Source organism: Lithobates pipiens, unplaced genomic scaffold, assembly GCF_037356315.1.
Source record: "Lithobates pipiens isolate NorthernLeopardFrog02 unplaced genomic scaffold, aLitPip1_a1.2 Scaffold_10, whole genome shotgun sequence".
Taxonomy (NCBI): Eukaryota; Metazoa; Chordata; class Amphibia; order Anura; family Ranidae; genus Lithobates; species Lithobates pipiens.
In genome coordinates, this window is record NW_027507686.1 from 101,257,174 (window position 1) to 101,277,895 (window position 20,722).

The following is a 20,722-nucleotide window of genomic DNA, read 5'->3' on the forward strand; positions in this document are numbered from 1 at the left end:
CGCGTTCACACATAAGAGACCTGCTACACTCCCACCGACTGATCGATGTGTGGCGTACGCTTCACCCACGGGATAGGGACTATACGTTCTTTTCCACCGCTCATGGTTCTTACTCACGTATAGATATGTTTTTAGTCGCCCACAATGCTATCCCGGCGGTCACAGATGCTCAGATAGGCCACATAGCCCTGTCTGACCATGCCCCGATTTCTTTGATGCTGAAGCTACAACAGGAGTCGCGTGGTCAGTCCTGGTGGAGACTGAACGAGTCTCTCCTGAAGGACCCTGAGACCCACGCAGACCTGCTTAGGGAATTAGAAAGTTACTTTGATCATAACCGTGATTCTGTTTCCAACCCCCTCATGTTATGGGCGGCTCATAAATGCTACATTAGGGGCATTCTTATTAAACATGGTCATAGACTCAAAGTGGCCAAAACTGAGGCTCTCTCCAAACGTATTGCCAAGTTGCATGCGTGTGAACAACGACACAAATCCCAGCCGACTGCTGCGCTGGAGGTGGAGGTGAGAGATCTTAGAGAACAAATCAGAGATTTCTCTCTCTTTCAGGCTAGAACCAGACTCATGTGGGTCCGCAGGACGTATTATGAATATGGAGACAAGTGTAGTAGGTCCCTAGTGAACTCCCTGCGTGCCCAACGCAACGCGTCCTTCATTCCAACCATAACCTCCCCTTCGGGTGCCAAGCTTCATGATTCACGGGAGATAGCGGAGTGTTTCCGATCTTTCTATGAAGCCCTTTATAACTTGCACCCCCGGGACTCAGGAGACGCCCTCCAGGCCGGCACAGCGGCCATTGACGAGTACCTAGCTTCGGCAAACCTCCCGTCGCTGGTTCCCCCGGACCCACATCTGATTTTCCAATTGAATTTCCAGCCGCTTCTAAAAAAATTTGCCGTAGATCTAGAGAGGTGGTCAAAGTTGGCGACCTCTTGGTTTGGGAGATGCAATGTGCTCAAAATGAATGTAATGCCCAGACTCTTGTATCTATTACAAGCCTTACCGATAAAAATCCCCCAATCATTTTTTAAAGCCATGCGCTCCATCTTTATTCGATACGTATGGCAGGGCAGGCCTCCAAGACTCAGCCGAACATTACTGCTCAGACCAAAAGACAAGGGAGGGATTGGCCTCCCAGATCCGGCATGGTACTATACGGCGGTGCACATGACTGGTTGACTAGTTGACTGGTGCAGACACCTGAAGGATAAGCTGTGGGTTCGTCTGGAGCGTGAATCCGTACCATTTCCACTTGAGGGTTTGCCCTGGAGTGGACCGGGCTGGTCGGGAGCGACGTGGGCACACCCACTCATTGAGCCAACGTTACAAGAGCTAGACAGATATTTTACCCTGACGGGCGTGCCCAGTTTCCCTTCGCCCATGACTCCTATTATTGGACACCCACGCTTTGAACCCGGCATGACGGAAAAGTCTTTCCGCCTCGACCCTGACCGGGACCTTGTGCGGGCCTCTTCTTTTCTTGGCCCTAGGACGTGGACAGCGGTCTCCACTATGTACGAGGCGTTAGCAACCACGGCCCTGAGACAGTGGAAGCTTGCCCAACTCTCCCACTTCTTGAAATCTTTGCCAAACAGTGGCGAATTCCGCAGACCCCTAACATCGTTTGAGGAGGTATGCTCAGGAGAGGGACCGACCCGAGGGTCTCTTTCCCTGTCATATCGCATCCTACTGGACCAACTCTCCCAGGGTAACCTGGTGTTCGTGGAAAAATGGGAGCGAGACCTGCATGTCCGGCTCTCGCCAGACCAGAAGAACCGCGCGCTTCTTTTTGCGCACAAGTCATCCCTATGTAGTAAATACCAGGAAATAGCTTATAAAATTTTGACCCGATGGTACAGGACCCCCACTGTCCTGGCGGCTATGTTTCCCGGTCACAGCCCTTTGTGCTGGAGATGCGGTGAACAAGCCGGCACGTTACTACATATCTTCTGGGAATGCCCTCAACTGGCCCATTTCTGGAGACAGGTTCTCAATATCATTTATGACCTCACGGCTATTGATCTCCAGAACAACCCAGCTGTGATCTTCCTCAATCTGACCCCACTCTCGAGCAAGAAGCACCATAAATCTCTCTTAAAACATCTTCTGAGTGGGGCCAGGGCATGTATACCTAGCATGTGGAAACAGCAGTCCACTGGTGTCTCACTGGTTTGCAAGAGTTTGCGACATCTACCATATGGAACAGCTCACATCAGCGTTAGGCGACAGGGAGGAAGAGCACACTGCACGTTGGTTGTCTTGGAGCCAGTTCAGGTTTTCCGACGCATACAGATCCTATCTGTAGGCTCTGGCACGTGTATAGAGGGAAGGGTCCGGCCGTGGGAACCCATCGGAGTCCTCTTTCTTTCTCTCCCTTCTCGTATACCACCCTGGTTCACTCTCTCCCCCGTCTGCCTCGTAGCACTGTTAGCCCCCTATAACTTTCATTCTTTCTACCCCCATCCCCTTCTCCTGCCCATTTGCTCCCCCCTCTTTCCCTACCCCCTAACTCCCAAGTATAATTAAAATACATGGTGATTGCAAGGATCTTTTCGTTTTGTTCCCTCGATTTCCCAGCCAGGGGTTGGCGGCCCTTGGGGTGGTCCCGGCTGAGCTCTTTGATGTTAGAGGCCCCTCAGTCTGGGCCTTGAGGGGGATCGCCCCGGGGACTGCCCTGGTTTATAAGTAGACACTGGGGTGCCAGATCATTAGAGTGGGATAATGTGGTGGCCTAGCCACGGCTGGGGCTGCTGCTGACATAAGTTGTTAGGTTTCCCCCGGTCCCCCACGAAGTATTAACTACAGTGGTGTGAAAAAGTGTTTGGTCCCTTCCACATTTCCTGTTCCTTTGCATGTTTGTCACACTTAAGTGTTTCGGAACATCAAACCAATTTAAACAATAGTCAAGGACAACACAAGTAAACACAAAATGCAATTTGTAAATGAAGGTGTTTATTATTAAAGGTGAAAAAAAATCCAAACCATCATGGCCCTGTGTGAAAAAGTGATTGCCCCCCTTGTTAAAACATACTATAACTGTGGTTGTCCACACCTGAGTTCAATTTCTATAGCCACATCCAGGCCTGATTATTGCCACACCTGTTCACAATCAAGGCATCACTTAAATAGGAGCTGCTTGACACAGTAAGGTCCACCAGAAGATCCTTAAAAGCTACACATCATGCCGAGACCCAAAGAAATTCAGGAACAATTAAGAAAGAAAGTAATTGAGATCTATCAGTCTGGAAAGGGTTATAAAGCCATTTCCAAAGCTTTGGGAATCCAGCGAACCACAGTGAGAGCCATTATCCACAAATGGCGATGACATGGAACAGTGGTGAACCTTCCCAGGAGTGGCCGGCCGCCCAAAATTACCCCAAGAGCGCAGTGACGACTCATCCATGAGGTCACAAAAGACCCCACAACAACGTCCAAGGAACTGCAGGCCTCACTTGCCTCAGTTAAGGTCAGCGTTCATGCCTCCACCATCAGGAAAAGACTGGGCAAAAATGGCCTGCATGGCAGAGTTCCAAGGAGAAAACCACTGCTGAGCAAAAAGAACATCAAAGCTCGTCTCAATTTCTCCACAACACATCTTGATGATCCCCAAGACTTTTGGGACAACATTCTGTGGACCGATGAGACAAAAGTGGAACTCTTTGGAAGGTGTGTGTCCAAGTATATCTGGCGTAGAAGGAACACTGCATTTCATAAAAAGAACATTATACCAACAGTAAAATATGGTGGTGGTAGTGTGATGGTCTGGGGCTGTTTTGCTGCTTCAGGACCTGGAAGACTTGCCGTGATAAAAGAAACTATGAATTCTGCTGTCTACCAAGAGATCCTGAAGGAGAATGTCCGACCATCTGTTCGTGTACTCAAGCTGAAACGAACTTGGGTTCTGCAGCAGGACAATGATCCTAAACACACCAGCAAGTCCACCACCGAATGGCTGAAGAAAAACAAAATGAAGACTTTGGAGTGGCCTAGCCAAAGTCCTGACCTGAATCCTATTGAGATGTTGTGGTATGACCTTAAAAAGGCCGTTCATGCTCGAAAACCCTCTAATGTAACTGAATTAGGACAATTCTGCAAAGATGAGTGGGCCAAAATTCCTCCAGGATGCTGTAAAAGCCTCATTGCACGTTATCGCAAACGCTTGGTTGCAGTTGTTGCTGCTAAGGGTGGCCCAACCAGTTATTAGGTTTAGGGGGCAATCACTTTTTCACACAGGGCCATGATGGTTTGGATTTTTTTTCACCTTTAATAATAAACACCTTCATTTACAAATTGCATTTTGTGTTTACTTGTGTTGTCCTTGACTATTGTTTAAATTGGTTTGATGTTCCGAAACACTTAAGTGTGACAAACATGCAAAGGAACAGGAAATGAGGAAGGGGGCAAACACTTTTTCACACCACTGTATGTATTTTTGTTAACCTGGAAAACTGAGGGATCTATGTCTTTTACAGTTTGTCTCTGCATTACCTGCAATCCGTAAATAAAGAATAAAAAAAAAAAAAGTCACTAACCAGACCAGATCCTTCTATGGCACCTGGTCTTCCCAGGGAGTCTCCCATCCAGGTACTAACCAGGCCTGACGCTGCTTAGCCTCTGAAATCAGACGACATCAGGTGCTTTCAGGTTGATGTGGCCGTAAGCGTTCTCTTCAAGACACGCCCAACCCTCTTGACAAACGCCAAGATGGTCGCCTTGAGAAACAAGCAAAAAAAACAGGTCAAAGCCAACAACATAAAAAGAAGCCTATGGGCTTACAGCGGACCTTAAAAGATGGGACCCACTAGCTCTGTCATGGTTCGGACGCTGTAATGTGTTGAAGATGAACGCGATGCCACGACTTCTGTATCTACTACAAGCCTTACCTATCAAAATACCCCAGACTTTCTTTCATGCGGTTCGCTCAATCTTTATCAAGTTCCTCTGGCGCGGAAAACATATGCGTATTGGTAGGGCAATGCTATTGCGACCGAAATTGCGGGGAGGTATTGGCTTCCCGGACCCTGCTCTATATTACACAGCGACGCACATGACACCGGTGGTTGACTGGTGCCGGTGTTCTGCCATATACTGTCCGGCCATGATATAGTGTCCACGCCGTACTGCGCATGCGCAGTACGGAGCAGACGAAGCTTCGGAAAATCTCCGAAGCTGAACGGCGCCTGCGCGGTGAGTGGAGGTGGTAACCCCACCATCCAAGCGGACATAGGGTTGTGAATATTAGAGGGTCCCTCGCAGGCGAGCTTCGCTCGCCACGCTTCGGGCTCGGCCTCGCTGCGCTCGGCTCTTTTACATTCTTACTCTATGTCCACTTGGATAGTGGGGATAGAACCTGGACTCAGTGCGCAGGCGCCGTTCATGCTCGGCAATTTTCGGAATCTGTGTTGCTGTGTACTGCGCATGCGCAGTACACAGCGGACACTATCCAATGGGGGACCATATGTGATAAGACACCGGCATGGGGAACTGAAGCTATGGGTCAAGCTAGAGCAGGAGATGGCGCGGGTTCCACTGGCTGGTCTGCCTTGGGCGGGGAGGCCATTGGAGCCCTGTGTGACTACTCACCCGTTAATTGGCCCCTCGCTCGCCGAGATGGATAGTTTTTTTCACCTTTCCCACCTGACTAACTTCCCTTCTCCTTTGACCCCAATTATTGGACATCCTAGATTCCCTCCGGGCCTGTCTGACCAGGCCTTTACCAGGCAAGCCCCGAAAGGGCTTCTGAGAGCAGCCCTATTTCTTGGACCCACGGGCTTGATTCCCATGGGGACCATACTGCTAGAGCAAGTACCTGTTGCATTGGATAGCTGGAGAGCTAGACAGCTAATCCATTTCCTCGGATCACTACCTAACCATTCGTTCTTCTCTAGACAATTCCACCCCTTCGAGGAACTTTGCCTGGATGATGGCCCAATTCGTGGTTCCCTCTCTAGGTCCTACCAAATCCTGACAGACGCACAATCCTCCACGGATCCCCCCTTCCTAGCTAAATGGAAAAGGGACTTACAAACTACATTCTCCAAACCACAGAAGGACAGAATACTCTTTTTCGCCCATAAGTCGTCACTCTGCAGTAAATATCAGGAGATCTCATATAAGCTGATCACACGCTGGTATCGTACACCGGTGGTGTTGGCCAAAATATTCCCCGGTCAATCTGACCGCTGCTGTCGCTGTGGGCAACAGACTGGCACCATTCTCCACATTTTCTGGGAATGTCCTAAATTACAAACATTCTGGCAGCCTGTCCTGAGACTCATCCACAAGTTCACAGACATTTCCTTAGCCAATGATCCCGCAGCAGTTCTTCTCAATCTAACTCCTATGTCGAGAAAGCGTTATCATAAGTCCTTACTTAAACATCTCCTCAATGCAGCTAGGGCCTGCATCCCAAGTCAGTGGAAAGAGCAATCTGCTCCAATGGTGACCCAGTGGTTCGCAAGGGTAAATGATATTGAACGAATGGAAGACCTGACTGCCACAATGAGGGATAAAACGGAGGAGCATGGGAACAGATGGTTCTACTGGACCCAGTTTCGCTTTTCGGAAGAATACCTCCGCGAGACATAGTAAGCTCATGGTGATCGTTGGAGATCGCTGTTTCCAAACGTTGGACAGCTGATGAGCTGGTGAGCCGAGGGCGTCTCTTGCTCCCTGGGAGGGGACCCCATCCTATCCACTCTACCCACGACACCCCCTTACCCCTTCTTTTCCTTTTCTGCCATTTCCTTCCCCAATCTTCTCTTTCCCCTTCTCCCTCCTTTCAGTTCTACTATTTCCCTTCTTAACTCAAAAAAGGGAAAAGAAAATGGTATGTTCCGACCCCATTTGACTACTACACAATACTCTTCCCCTATCTATGGATATCTAAACTCTTCGAGGGTAGCAGGGCTAGTATCAATAATATTTTAAGTGGTAGAGGATCCCAACGAGATGGAGCTTTAATCTCATCTTGATATGACCGTAAAGCTGTACACGTGCTATTCTCCTCAGACTTCTTACCATTGGCTCTGATATCCATGCAATATGATCGTTTGTTTGTAACTATTTGTATCACACATTCTGTGAAGTTGCCTTTGCATTGTATGTCGCATACTACTAAATAAAAACAAAACAAAAAAGAAGCCTATGGCACCTGGTATTCCCAGTCGGTCTCCCATCCAGGTACTAACCAGGCCCGACACTGTTTAGCATCTGAGATCAGACGAGATTGGGAGCTTTCATGGTGATGGGGCCATAGGTGATCTCTTCGGGCACTCTCAACCCTCTTGACAAATGCCAAGATGGTCACCTTGGGAAACAAGTGAAAAAAAAAACAGGTCAATGTCAACAACATAAAAAGAAGAATACGGCACCTGGTATTCCAACGCCATCTCCCATCCAGGTACTAACTAGGCCCAACCCTTCTTAGCCTCATAAAAGAGAAGAGATAGGGCTCTTTCAGGGTGATGCTGCTGTAAGCGATCTCTTTGGGCACTCTCAACCCTCTTGACAAATGCCAAGATGGTCACCTTGGGAAACAAGCAAAAAAAAGAAAACGAATCAACGCCAACAACATAAAAAGAAGCCTACAATACCTGGTAATCCCAGGTGGTCTCCCATCCAGGTACTAACCAGGCCCGACTCTTCTTAGCCTCCAAGATCAGATGAGATTGGGTGCTTTCAGAGTGATGTGGCCATAGGCAATCTCTTCAGGCACTCTCAACCCTCTTGACAAACACCAAGATGGTCACTTTGGGAAATAAGCGAAAAAAAAACAGGTCAACGCCAACAACATAAAAAGAAGTCTACGACACCTGGTATTCCCAGGCGGTCTCCCATCCAGGTACTAACAAGGCCCGACTCTATTAGCCTCCAACATCAAACGAGATTGGATGCTTTCAGGGTGATGTGCCCGTAGGCAATCTCTTCAGGCACTTTCAACCCTCTTGACAAACGCCAACATGGTCACCTTGGGAAACAAGCAAAAAAATAAAAATAAGTCGGAAGCTAGAGACAATACGGCCCGAGTCCTCAATTTAATCCATGCGGCGCATGTACAGGGAAGGCCCTTGCTTATGTTGTCAACGGACGCGGAGAAGGCCTTTGACAGGGTGGCCTGGCAGTTTATGCAGGCCACCCTGGAACATATAGGTCTTGGCCCCAACATGATGAGCTGGGTAATGTCGCTTTACTCCACGCCATCGGCAGCGGTACGGGTGACCGAGTGGTGCTCGGACTCTTTCCCCATCACTAATGGGACGAGGCAGGGGTGCCCTCTGTCTCCCCTAATTTTTTTTTTTGCATAACCAAGTTTATTAAAACAAGAAAAAGTGCATACAAATTATTACATACAGCCAAGGTGTCATTGGTATCAGAAGGGTATAAGTAGAGTACAGCCGGTTCAAAACCGGTGTCATGAATAACAAACATTTGTAAGAGGGAACAAAAACCAGGGAGAGAGTGGTAGCTGGTCCCGACCATGTGGGTCAGCCAGACCCAAACCAGAACACACAGTTAGGGGCAAACCATCTAACTGGCAACATAGATTCAAAGTGCCTTACGTACAAGTATCGGAGTCTTGTAACCAACGATCCCATATTTTGTCATATTTGGCCGGGCATCCCCTGTTAATATACACAACCTTTTTATATGGTAAATTATTATTGACCTCCGCCTTCCACTCCGCCAGCCAAAAAATCGGAAGAGCATGTAGCTGGGGAGTGAGAATTCTTCTCTGAGCGTGGCAAAGGTTTTAAGGGTTCCGTCAACAAACAATTGATGCATATAGAGAATACCATGAGTAGACCAAATGTCTGCATCGGGAAGTTGTAAGAATTCTGACAGAGTTTTATTATGCCATAATGGAGTGTAATCATTATAGAGTGGTATCCCCAGCTTGACAGAAGCCAAGTCCCATATGCGTCTGTAATGGTATAACAAAGTCTGTCTGTTGTCCCCCAGGCCCGCCCCACCAAGGCCCATCGCCAGCGGGTAAATTGAATCTTCGGTGCGTCGAGCCCACCCCGGGCATAGCAGTTGGAGAAACCACCCTCTGTCCGTTTTGTCTATATGGTACAGTTGGGATAATTGTGCCGCAATGTAATAAAGATTAAAATCGGGAAGGGCCATGCCCCCCAGGTCCGTGGGGTTTTTAAGCACCTGCCAAGCTAATTTATGTCTGTTGTTACCCCATACAAAGGGTTTAAGAAGGGCCTCAAGGGATTTAAAATGCTTCCAGGGTAAGTAAGTCGGGGAGTGCCAGAGAACATAGAGGATCTTGGGTAGCAGAACCATTTTTATGAGGTTTACCCGGCCCCAAACCCCCAGTGGTAGACGGGCCCAGGCCCGTAGTTTGGATTTAACGTGGGAAATTAGAGGGCTTAAATTTAAATGTATATAATCCGTTGGTGATCTGGATACGTATATCCCTAGGTACTTGATAATGCTGACTCGTTGTAATGGCAAACTGCCCTGAAATTCGGTCGGTGGGAAGCTGTTAAGTGGAAGAATTTGTGGTGCCCTCTGTCTCCCCTAATTTTTATTCTGACACTGGAACCACTTATGTGTCACGTTCGGAATGACCCGAATATTACTGGCATATCCAAACCCTCGGCACACCACAAAATTGCGGCGTACGCTGACAATCTAAAGAATCCTACGGCACCTGGTATTCCCAGTTGGTCTCCCATCCAGGTACTAAGCAGGCCTGACTCTTCTTAGCCTCCAAGATCAGACAAGATTGGGTGCTTTCAGAGTGATGTGGCCATAGGCAATCTCTTCAGGCACTCTCAACCCTCTTGACAAACACCAAGATGGTCACTTTGGGAAACAAGCGGAAAAAAAACAGGTCAACGCCAACAACATAAAAAGAAGTCTACGACACCTGGTATTCCCAGGCGGTCTCCCCTCCAGGTACTAACAAGGCCTGACTCTTCTTAGCTTCCAACATCAAACGTGATCGGGTGCTTTCAGGGTGATGTGCCTGTAGGCAATTTCTTCAGGCACTTTCAACCCTCTTGACAAACGCCAAGATGGTCACCTTTGGGAAACAAGCAAAAAAAATAAAAATAAGTCGGAAGCTAGAGACAATACGGCCCGAGTCCTCAATTTAATCCATGCGGCGCATGTACAGGGAAGGCCCTTGCTTATGTTGTCAACGGACGTGGAGAAGGCCTTTGACAGGGTGGCCTGGCACTTTATGCAGGCCACCCTGAAACATATAGGTCCAATATATATGTATTTATGGTCCAGAGCCCTCAGACCGATACGGATAAGGATGACAAACAAGGTTAACATAAACTCGCTTACTTGAAATGGACCTGAAAGTGTGCCCTGGTCTAACGTACGGTATGCCAAAATAAGGGGGCATACCTTAAAATGAAATGAATATGAAATGGGTGAAATGAGTACTCACTTGAGGAGTATGCTTAGAGAAATGCCCTGATAAAGGGGATGGGTGGGCGGGTATCGCGCACCGGAACCGACGAGGAAGACGGGCGGACGGCTGGTTATATATTCCACCGGGCTCCTCCCATAATTTCAGGCCACCATACTGGCCTTTCTATTTATGGTCCAGAGCCCTCAGACCGATACGGATAAGGATGACAAACAAGGTTAACATAAACTCGCTTACTTGAAATGGACCTGAAAGTGTGCCCTGGTCTAACGTACGGTATGCCAAAATAAGGGGGCAAAACATCCAGGTAGGGGTTGCACTTTATTGAATCAAGACTGTCACTGGGTGAGTTTGACAAAGGCCTGGGCCATCTCTATTTGCAGATTGGGTATGTAACGGGCAAAACAGGAGGACTTCCATCTACCCAATTTCTTGATAACATGGACCGGGACCCCTTGGCGGGAGGCCGTAGAAGCTGCTTCGATACGGAATGAATGTCCGGAGTAGTGAGCAGGATTGAGGTGAAAGATGCCCAGGAGTATCCTGACATGCTCCATGCACTGGGCTGCGTTGAGAGGTTTCGTGTGAAAAGGCAGAAGCGGGCCAGTTCCTGGTTGGTTGGCCAAAAGGGGCAACAAGCGGATGAGAACAGTGGCCGGGCACCAGCGGTTGTTGGTTTTATAGAAGTGTATGTCCATACCCGAGCCAAGCTGCTGCGTCTTGGAGACTGCTAAGTGTAAGATGAAATGGTCTTCGTATCGGACCAGGTGGTGCTTGTACAGCATGCGTGCTGTGAGGCTACTACAAGTAAACTGGCTTGGCCGTAAGAAGCCGTAGAAGGCCAGGTGTATGGCTGCTTGTAAATGCCACTCATGTGGAGACCGAAAGGTGAAGTGGCCAGGATATCTGACATAGTTCTAGAACGTCTCCTGTGAAAGGCGGTGGTTTGGTGCCGGCCATCGGCTGGCGCTTCTGGACACTGCGCATAACAGCCCGAACGGTGTGGTAAGAAAATAAGGAGGGTACGGTAGGGTCCTGGAGGGACGTGAAATGTTGTACACCGGTCAGGTATAGCCGGATCGTATTAACGGATAACACCAACTGCGAGTGGCAGTAGGAAATGAAGTCACTGTGCTGTGATACGTGATGAAGCGGTTAAAGGCCCTCCAGGCTGACTGATAGGCCTTGAGGGTATTGCGGGAAAGGGAGTGATCGATAAGTTGGGTAGCCGCTAGGAGGTGAGGGGCTAATCCAGGGTTAGTTGAGACCAGTCCGGGATAGCTGCTGATGTTGGTCCGGCTCCGGGTACCTGATCGGAAAAGAGACAAGGTTAAAGCGGGAGAGGGCGTCCGCTGCCTGATTGAACTTACCGTGGATAAAGGAACAATGGATGTTGAACTGAAACTACAACAAGAGCTGGACCAGTTGACGTAGGAAGGACATAATCAACAGAGAGGACGCCTTGGCGCAGCCAGGAATTGCCAGTAACTGGGGAGGCCGGGGAGCTGCGAGCCGGAGGTGGCCAAAAAACAGCCGCAAGCCCGTGGAGGCCGCTGCGTCGGTCATCACCTGGGGCGAAAGGGAAGACACGGAGGGAATGAACAGGGAGACGCCATTCCCAGACGATAGGAATTCCTCCCGCATAGCAAGGACTGCTATTGCCGCGGGATCCAGGCTGAGGACTTGCTCTGGATCCTGTGAGAGGGACAGTAAGACCAATAGGCATGACACAAGGCGCGACCCTGAGGGATGATGCGCATAGCGAGCTCAACATGCCGTGTAGGGACTGTAGGTGTCTTTTGGACGACTAGACTGGAGAATATGCGAGGATATAATATGCCCCTAAAGATGGCAGTTGTGATGGCGAGCGTTTGCCGTTGGCTATGGGCTGATGCCTCTGGATGCCTCGTGGTGGGGATCTTGCTGTATGGGCCGTAACGACAGATGGCTCTCCGTGCACTGTAAGGATAAGAAATGCTGAACGCTGGCTAGAAATAGCCTGGGCGTGCTACAGGAAGAAGCCAGTTGCGTGTGACAACATGATCCTGGTGCGGGACGGAAGCTGAACTCAACTGTCCTAAGGAAGAGACGGATAGACAGACAACAGTGAGTGGTTTGTAAGAAAAGCCACAGGAGACGAGTGGCCAATTAAGTGCTGCTGAAAATGACGTGTAGCCAGTTTGTGTGCCACTGAGAACGTGCTTGCCAACGAATGATTGCAAGAAGTTATGCTAAGTCGCGAGCCTTGGCATAACTAAAAGTTGTGTTTAAACATGTGCTTGCGACAATTGCCCGGGAGTTTGTCACTGGAGATGTATACGTAGTGACTGTGAGCAATTCGTGTTACCGCATGTGCACTGCGAAGACTACAGGAGTTGTGCTTGAATGCATGTTTGGATGCGTGCTTGCGATGATTGCAAGATGTTACCCAGGATGCGTGCTTGCCACGACTGCAAGATGTTATACTAGGATGCGTGCCTGCAACTAATGCAAGGAGTTGTGCCAGGACACGTGCCTGCAACGACTGCAAGGAATTATGGTAGGCTTCATGAGTAGCCAGGCCGGAAAAGACAGAAGTCCATCCGGTCCAACCAAATCAAAATAAATAAGGTATCACACAACCCGACACACCCAATTCTACGCCCACAGCTGATCCAGAGGAAGGCAAAAAACCCCCAACAGAGCATAGGCCAATTTGCTACAGCCGGGGAAAAAATTCCTTCCTGACCCCTCGAGAGGTAATCGGATTTTTTCCCTGGATCAACTATACCTATAAATATAAGTACCCCGTAATACAACGTACATTTAGGAAGGTATCCAGGTTTTCCCTAAAGCAATCTATTGAGCAAGCCAGAAGTGCCTGCCAGCAATGATTGCAACAAGTTGTGCCTGGACACCTGCTTGCAACGATTGCAAGAGGTCTATGCTCGAATGCGTGCTTGCCATGATTGCAAGAGGACTATGCTCGAATGCGTGCTTGTAATGAGTGCAAGAGGTCTATGCTCGAATGCGTGCTTGCAATGATCGCCAGAGGTCTATGCTCGAATGCGTGCATGCAACGATTGCAAGAGGTCTATGCTTGAATGCATGCTTGTAATGAGTGTAAGAGGTCTATGCTCGAATGCGTGCTTGTAATGATCGCGAGAGGTCTATGCTCGAATGCGTGCTTGCAGCGATTGCAAGAGGTCTATGCCCGAATGCGTGCTTGTAATGAGTGCAAGAGGTCTATGCTCGAATGCGTGCTTGCAATGATTGCAAGAGGTCTATGCTCGAATGCGTGCTTGCAACGATTGCAAGAGGTCTATGCTCGAATGCGTGCTAGTAATAAGTGCAAGAGGTCTATGCTCGAATGCGTGCTTGTAATGATTGCGAGAAGTCTATGTCTGGATGCGTGCTTGCAACGATTGCGAGAAGTCTACGCTTGGATGTGTGTTTGCAACGATTGCAAGAAGTCTACGCTTGTATGTGGAGAAAACAGCGAGACACGCCTAAAAAAAGCTGTGTTTTCCCTTTTGAGGCAATCTATAATGAAATGAGGCCGAGGAGCAAGGCCCCCGGCAGGCATCCAAACATTGAAGAATCAACTGGACCCAAGCCGGGAAGCGGTATGTGACAGTGAAATGAGAGAACCTGCCATGACAGAGATCCGGATCGCCATGCCACAACTTGCGACCGAGCACGAAACGGATCCTGGAGCATGTACTGAAATGAGGCCATTCCTGGGGCACGCCGAGACGAATTTGGTACACAGATGTGACTATTCGTACCGGAACGTGATAGGTGAAATGAAATGAAAAACCCATGTCAAAGACAAGAATCAGAGGACGAGCCCTTGAACCATGAAATTGGTACATAAGGAATGCGACAGGATTCGAATTGGAGCGTAATAAGTGACAGAAATGATATGCCATGACAGAGACAAGATTCAACGACTGGACTGATGGTTACAACAAAGAATCCGTCTCTGGAGCATGTACTGAAATGAGGCGTAGCAGCTGGGCACACCAGAACGAATCGGTGCATAAAAGAATGCGACAGGATTCGAATTGGAGTGTAATAAGTGACAGAAATGATATCCCATGACAGAGACCGGATTCAACGACTGGACTGCAGGTTACGAAAAAAGAATCCGTCTCTGGAGCATGTACCGAAATGAGGCGTAGCAGCTGGGCACACCAGGACGAATCGGTGCATAGAAGAATGCGACAGGATTCGAATTGGAGCGTAATAAGTGACAGAAATGGTATGCCATGACAAAGACAAGAATCAGGGACCGTGCGTGAACCTGCGAGTGACTCAGTCTCTGGAGCATGTACAGAAATGAGGCCGAACCCTGGGGCACTTCAAAGCGAATCGGTGCACCAGAGGTGCGACAGGATTCGCGCCGGAGCGCGGCTAGTGACAGAAATGATTTGAAACGGTAGAAATGAGTGGGACTGAAATGACTTGAAATGAGATGAAATGAGATACATAACACAACTGCATGAATGATGAGATATATTCGAACTGGAGCAGACCAACCGATACGTGAGGACTGCTTGCTTTGTCGTAACAAGCAGTCGGCTGTGAGTCGAACGATTCGACCGATACTAATAGAAATGCTCGGGGAGTCGAACGGTTTCGAATGTCGTACCTGCGAATAAATCGCCTGACGTGGCGTGATCGACCGAAGGTGATAACGACTACATCGAAAGTAGAAACAGTGACATGAGTACGAGAGCCACAGTAAAACATCCGAGCGGTTCGTGAGTTCAGGGAATGTTGATGGGACATCGTAATACATGAACCGAAAAGGGGGTGCCGAAGCCCTACCTGCGACAGCCGGCCCGACGTGTAACGACAAATTCGATGGGTAAGACGACACTCCGACGGCGAAACCCACGGACGCTGATGAACGGGAAGACGGTCAAGACGGAGACGAACAACGCGGGAACTCACGAACGGGCTCACTGCGTCTGGTCTAGGATAGTCGGCCCTTGATACCTGACGTATCAGGTATCGCGCACCGGAACCGACGAGGAAGACGGGCGGACGGCTGGTTATATATTCCACCGGGCTCCTCCCATAATTTCAGGCCACCATACTGGCCTTTCTATATATCCAATGCAACAGGTACTTGCTCTAGCAGTATGGTCCCCATGGGAATCAAGCCCGTGGGTCCAAGAAATAGGGCTTCTCTCAGAAGCCCTTTCGGGGCTTGCCTGGTAAAGGCCTGGTCAGACAGGCCCGGAGAGAATCTAGGATGTCCAATAATTGGGGTCATAGAAGAAGGGAAGTTAGTCAGGTGGGAAAGGTGAAAAAAACTATCCATCTCGGCGAGCGAGGGGCCAATTAACGGGTGAGTAGTCACACAGGGCTCCAATGGCCTCCCCGCCCAAGGCAGACCAGCCAGTGGAACCCGCGCCATCTCCTGCTCTAGCTTGACCCATAGCTTCAGTTCCCCATGCCGGTGTCTTATCACATATGGTCCCCCATCGGATAGTGTCCGCTGTGTACTGCGCATTCCGAAAATTGCCGAGCATGAACGGCGCCTGCGCACTGAGTCCAGGTTCTATCCCCACTATCCAAGTGGACATAGAGTAAGAATATAAAAGAGCCGAGCGCAGCGAGGCCGAGCCCGAAGCGTGGCGAGCGAAGCTCGCCTGCGAGGGACCCTCTAATATTCACAACCCTATGTCCGCTTGGATGGTGGGGTTACCACCTCCACTCACCGCGCAGGCGCCGTTCAGCTTCGGAGATTTTCCGAAGCTTCGTCTGCTCCGTACTGCGCATGCGCAGTACGGCGTGGACACTATATCATGGCCGGACAGTATATGGCAGAACACCGGCACCAGTCAACCACCGGTGTCATGTGCGTCGCTGTGTAATATAGAGCAGGGTCCGGGAAGCCAATACCTCCCCGCAATTTCGGTCGCAATAGCATTGCCCTACCAATACGCATATGTTTTCCGCGCCAGAGGAACTTGATAAAGATTGAGCGAACCGCATGAAAGAAAGTCTGGGGTATTTTGATAGGTAAGGCTTGTAGTAGATACAGAAGTCGTGGCATCGCGTTCATCTTCAACACATTACAGCGTCCGAACCATGACAGAGCTAGTGGGTCCCATCTTTTAAGGTCTGTAAGCCCATAGGCTTCTTTTTATGTTGTTGGCTTTGACCTGTTTTTTTTGCTTGTTTCTCAAGGCGACCATCTTGGCGTTTGTCAAGAGGGTTGGGCGTGTCTTGAAGAGAACGCTTACGGCCACATCAACCTGAAAGCACCTGATGTCGTCTGATTTCAGAGGCTAAGCAGCGTCAGGCCTGGTTAGTACCTGGATGGGAGACTCCCTGGGAAGACCAGGTGCCATAGAAGGATCTGGTCTGGTTAGTGACTTTTTTTTTTTTTATTCTTTATTTACGGATTGCAGGTAATGCAGAGACAAACTGTAAAAGACATAGATCCCTCAGTTTTCCAGGTTAACAAAAATACATACAGTGGTGTGAAAAAGTGTTTGCCCCCTTCCTCATTTCCTGTTCCTTTGCATGTTTGTCACACTTAAGTGTTTCGGAACATCAAACCAATTTAAACAATAGTCAAGGACAACACAAGTAAACACAAAATGCAATTTGTAAATGAAGGTGTTTATTATTAAAGGTGAAAAAAAATCCAAACCATCATGGCCCTGTGTGAAAAAGTGATTGCCCCCTAAACCTAATAACTGGTTGGGCCACCCTTAGCAGCAACAACTGCAACCAAGCGTTTGCGATAACGTGCAATGAGGCTTTTACAGCATCCTGGAGGAATTTTGGCCCACTCATCTTTGCAGAATTGTCCTAATTCAGTTACATTAGAGGGTTTTCGAGCATGAACGGCCTTTTTAAGGTCATACCACAACATCTCAATAGGATTCAGGTCAGGACTTTGGCTAGGCCACTCCAAAGTCTTCATTTTGTTTTTCTTCAGCCATTCGGTGGTGGACTTGCTGGTGTGTTTAGGATCATTGTCCTGCTGCAGAACCCAAGTTCGTTTCAGCTTGAGTACACGAACAGATGGTCGGACATTCTCCTTCAGGATCTCTTGGTAGACAGCAGAATTCATAGTTTCTTTTATCACGGCAAGTCTTCCAGGTCCTGAAGCAGCAAAACAGCCCCAGACCATCACACTACCACCACCATATTTTACTGTTGGTATAATGTTCTTTTTATGAAATGCAGTGTTCCTTCTACGCCAGATATACTTGGACACACACCTTCCAAAGAGTTCCACTTTTGTCTCATCGGTCCACAGAATGTTGTCCCAAAAGTCTTGGGGATCATCAAGATGTGTTGTGGAGAAATTGAGACGAGCTTTGATGTTCTTTTTGCTCAGCAGTGGTTTTCTCCTTGGAACTCTGCCATGCAGGCCATTTTTGCCCAGTCTTTTCCTGATGGTGGAGGCATGAACGCTGACCTTAACTGAGGCAAGTGAGGCCTGCAGTTCCTTGGACGTTGTTGTGGGGTCTTTTGTGACCTCATGGATGAGTCGTCACTGCGCTCTTGGGGTAATTTTGGGCGGCCGGCCACTCCTGGGAAGGTTCACCACTGTTCCATGTCATCGCCATTTGTGGATAATGGCTCTCACTGTGGTTCGCTGGATTCCCAAAGCTTTGGAAATGGCTTTATAACCCTTTCCAGACTGATAGATCTCAATTACTTTCTTTCTTAATTGTTCCTGAATTTCTTTGGGTCTCGGCATGATGTGTAGCTTTTAAGGATCTTCTGGTGGACCTCACTGTGTCAAGCAGCTCCTATTTAAGTGATGCCTTGATTGTGAACAGGTGTGGCAATAATCAGGCCTGGATGTGGCTATAGAAATTGAACTCAGGTGTGGACAACCACAGTTATAGTATGTTTTAACAAGGGGGGCAATCACTTTTTCACACAGGGCCATGATGGTTTGGATTTTTTTTCACCTTTAATAATAAACACCTTCATTTACAAATTGCATTTTGTGTTTACTTGTGTTGTCCTTGACTATTGTTTAAATTGGTTTGATGTTCCGAAACACTTAAGTGTGACAAACATGCAAAGGAACAGGAAATGTGGAAGGGACCAAACACTTTTTCACACCACTGTAGTTAATACTTCGTGGGGGACCGGGGGAAACCTAACAACTTATGTCAGCAGCAGCCCCAGCCGTGGCTAGGCCACCACATTATCCCACTCTAATGATCTGGCACCCCAGTGTCTACTTATAAACCAGGGCAGTCCCCGGGGCGATCCCCCTCAAGGCCCAGACTGAGGGGCCTCTAACATCAAAGAGCTCAGCCGGGACCACCCCAAGGGCCGCCAACCCCTGGCTGGGAAATCGAGGGAACAAAACGAAAAGATCCTTGCAATCACCATGTATTTTAATTATACTTGGGAGTTAGGGGGTAGGGAAAGAGGGGGGAGCAAATGGGCAGGAGAAGGGGATGGGGGTAGAAAGAATGAAAGTTATAGGGGGCTAACAGTGCTACGAGGCAGACGGGGGAGAGAGTGAACCAGGGTGGTATACGAGAAGGGAGAGAAAGAAAGAGGACTCCGATGGGTTCCCACGGCCGGACCCTTCCCTCTATACACGTGCCAGAGCCTACAGATAGGATCTGTATGCGTCGGAAAACCTGAACTGGCTCCAAGACAACCAACGTGCAGTGTGCTCTTCCTCCCTGTCGCCTAACGCTGATGTGAGCTGTTCCATATGGTAGATGTCGCAAACTCTTGCAAACCAGTGAGACACCAGTGGACTGCTGTTTCCACATGCTAGGTATACATGCCCTGGCCCCACTCAGAAGATGTTTTAAGAGAGATTTATGGTGCTTCTTGCTCGAGAGTGGGGTCAGATTGAGGAAGATCACAGCTGGGTTGTTCTGGAGATCAATAGCCGTGAGGTCATAAATGATATTGAGAACCTGTCTCCAGAAATGGGCCAGTTGAGGGCATTCCCAGAAGATATGTAGTAACGTGCCGGCTTGTTCACCGCATCTCCAGCACAAAGGGCTGTGACCGGGAAACATAGCCGCCAGGACAGTGGGGGTCCTGTACCATCGGGTCAAAATTTTATAAGCTATTTCCTGGTATTTACTACATAGGGATGACTTGTGCGCAAAAAGAAGCGCGCGGTTCTTCTGGTCTGGCGAGAGCCGGACATGCAGGTCTCGCTCCCATTTTTCCACGAACACCAGGTTACCCTGGGAGAGTTGGTCCAGTAGGATGCGATATGACAGGGAAAGAGACCCTCGGGTCGGTCCCTCTCCTGAGCATACCTCCTCAAACGATGTTAGGGGTCTGCGGAATTCGCCACTGTTTGGCAAAGATTTCAAGAAGTGGGAGAGTTGGGCAAGCTTCCACTGTCTCAGGGCCGTGGTTGCTAACGCCTCGTACATAGTGGAGACCGCTGTCCACGTCCTAGGGCCAAGAAAAGAAGAGGCCCGCACAAGGTCCCGGTCAGGGTCGAGGCGGAAAGACTTTTCCGTCATGCCGGGTTCAAAGCGTGGGTGTCCAATAATAGGAGTCATGGGCGAAGGGAAACTGGGCACGCCCGTCAGGGTAAAATATCTGTCTAGCTCTTGTAACGTTGGCTCAATGAGTGGGTGTGCCCACGTCGCTCCCGACCAGCCCGGTCCACTCCAGGGCAAACCCTCAAGTGGAAATGGTACGGATTCACGCTCCAGACGAACCCACAGCTTATCCTTCAGGTGTCTGCACCAGTCAACTAGTCAACCAGTCATGTGCACCGCCGTATAGTACCATGCCGGATCTGGGAGGCCAATCCCTCCCTTGTCTTTTGGTCTGAGCAGTAATGTTCGGCTGAGTCTTGGAGGCCTGCCCTGCCATACGTATCGAATAAAGATGGAGCGCATGGCTTTAAAAAATGATTGGGGGATTTTTATCGGTAAGGCTTGTAATAGATACAAGAGTCTGGGCATTACATTCATTTTGAGCACATTGCATCTCCCAAACCAAGAGGTCGCCAACTTTGACCACCTCTCTAGATCTACGGCAAATTTTTTTAGAAGCGGCTGGAAATTCAATTGGAAAATCAGATGTGGGTCCGGGGGAACCAGCGACGGGAGGTTTGCCGAAGCTAGGTACTCGTCAATGGCCGCTGTGCCGGCCTGGAGGGCGTCTCCTGAGTCCCGGGGGTGCAAGTTATAAAGGGCTTCATAGAAAGATCGGAAACACTCCGCTATCTCCCGTGAATCATGAAGCTTGGCACCCGAAGGGGAGGTTATGGTTGGAATGAAGGACGCGTTGCGTTGGGCACGCAGGGAGTTCACTAGGGACCTACTACACTTGTCTCCATATT

General features: G+C 49.1%; 3 pseudogenes; all 3 read right to left on the reverse strand.

The window, feature by feature from the left end:
- Positions 1–7,161: 7,161 nt before the first annotated feature.
- On the reverse strand, positions 7,162–7,280 carry LOC143945458 (5S ribosomal RNA; annotated as a pseudogene).
- Positions 7,281–7,603: 323 nt separating this feature from the next.
- Positions 7,604–7,722, reverse strand: LOC143955638 (5S ribosomal RNA; annotated as a pseudogene).
- A 1,950-nt stretch (positions 7,723–9,672) lies between these two features.
- LOC143957184 (5S ribosomal RNA) lies at positions 9,673–9,791 on the reverse strand (annotated as a pseudogene).
- Between the last annotated feature and the right edge of the window lie 10,931 nt (positions 9,792–20,722).